Here is a 2268-nt window from a genome sequence, read left to right on the forward strand (position 1 = left end):
AAACAGTTGTTGTTTTTGTTTTTACTTTTTTCCTTTTTTTATTCTCCATGATAATTTTTGTTTTTTTTTTAAACAAAAAAAAAAAAAAAAAAAAAAAAAAAAAAAAAAACTCAATTGTGATCCACGGTAGAACTCCACTTCCAAATTAATCTCTCAAAAGACGGTTCTATCACATAAAATGGTAGAATCAAATCAAGTTATAGTTATCAATGATTATGTACTCCCTTGCATACATATTACCTACATCAATGAGTTAGAGAAAAGAAGGACTATTTGAGACAGACCGAAAGTATATTGAAACATTATTAAAGAGGCCATGGCATCTTATTCTTTGACTTCAGTACTTTATCCACCGTATGTAACCCTTTGGTCTCTTGCCAAAAAGAGCAATACACGATAGAATTAGGGAGCACATGATTGGCAATTCCTTCTGGACGGACGTTTGTATCATGATCTGATCACCAATTTTACCACACTTTATAAATTATGTCATATAATACATTTGACATTTTATATTAAGTTAGGACCATCCTAGTCCTTTTTGAGTTACATAAATAAATAAATAAATACGAGCATATGTCATTTTTATTAGTCACTTGTTCTACTTTTTACCCTTAACTAGTAGAGTAGACTTGAAATACTTTAGGGCGTATCTCTTTAGTGTAGATCAATCGACCTCTTAGAGTTAGCCTGAACGAGGGCGTGCATTTGACCATCTTTTCCATCTCCTGTGGTGTGATAATTCCTTGATCGCCGTGTCTCTAGCTAGGTGACCTCTAGGTTTGGAGACTCTTTCTTTTTCCCGATTTGTCAAATTCTCCATATTTCATATGACTACTAATCTAAATGAGCACAACTCTCTATTTACGAAATTTGTCAATTTCCCATATCTCAAATGACTACCAGATGAGCCCAAACTCATATGACCATTTTAACAAATATTATCATTCATTCCCATTCATGCTAGAAAACTAGCTCAAACATATTCAAACCAGATTCCTAGTACACCCGTGTTCAAACATACCAAATAAGACACGGGAGCGCGCACTCCGTGCTGTTTTATTGGTGACCATTAGTCCCTTAAAATGAACTTAATATGTGAGTCCAAATTCCAATACAAGCTCAAAATACCCACAGTAAAGACTCTTATAAGTCAACAAAAATACTCAGTCAAAGTTGAAATCAACTCTAGTGACAAAAGTCTCAAAAGTCAAAGACCAAAATGATCTCAAATAGATTCAAATCCAGTTTCAAGACTCTCAAATATTCAAAGAAAAAATTATGATCTGAAAAAGATGCAAATCCAGTGTCAAAAGACTTAAAAGTTCACAAGACAAAAAAAAATTCCAGCCAAAGCTGCAATCAAATCCAATGTCAAAAGTCTCAAAAATTCACAAGGCAAAAAAACAACTCTAGTCAAATTTACAATCAAATTGCAGAGTAGTCATTTTTCAGATGAATCAATCCACGATTACTTTGTCTCCATTCCTCTTGGGACGATCCTTTCATTCATTTAGGTGAGTGAGAGAGGCACACAGTCTCAGTGTCTTCTAACACCATAGAATCTTCTACTCCATTCCATTTATCACCCTCGTTCAAAGATCTAAGACTTCGGGGATGTACACTAAGTTTATACGGTCATATAAGTATTTTGTTTCTATGGTATTAGTTTTGCTTAATTAGTAGAGCTTGTTCTTGTAAGAGGGCGTAAACTCGTCGAAGAATAACTCAAATTAATAGGTCAAATAAAAATGATGAATATTCTCCACACCAGAGTATTAGTGTTCAGTCTTTCTACTTGGATCACATTTGGGTCAAACCCCATGTTTTTCAAAATCTTTTCAAAAAAGAATCTTAATTCAAATGTTTTCAAATACTCCATTTTTGCATTCATCATGTGCATCATATCTAGGACATGCAGTTGCATTTTATGTGTCATATATAATTTGTCACTAACTGCTCCAGTCGATTACTTTGTCACTCATCTTTCAGATTCGTCCAAAGTGGGGGGTTCTTATAAAGTCTCATTTTTCTCGTAATAAAATTTTGCCAGTTTCAAAATCAATCAATTCTCCAGCTCTTTTCGTGAAATAAAATTTTACGATCCTCCAATCAGCTTCTTTTTCAAAATAAAATTTTGAAATCCTTCGGTCGGCGGGCTCTAACACGCATCTAAGTTCTTAAAATAAAATTTTTTGAACTTCCCTTTTTGCGAAATAAAATTTTGCAATTTTCAAACTTATCGGTCGGCGGGCTCTAACACGCATC

The sequence above is a fragment of the Silene latifolia genome, chromosome Y (assembly GCF_048544455.1).
Source record: "Silene latifolia isolate original U9 population chromosome Y, ASM4854445v1, whole genome shotgun sequence".
In the NCBI taxonomy this organism is placed as follows: domain Eukaryota; kingdom Viridiplantae; phylum Streptophyta; class Magnoliopsida; order Caryophyllales; family Caryophyllaceae; genus Silene; species Silene latifolia.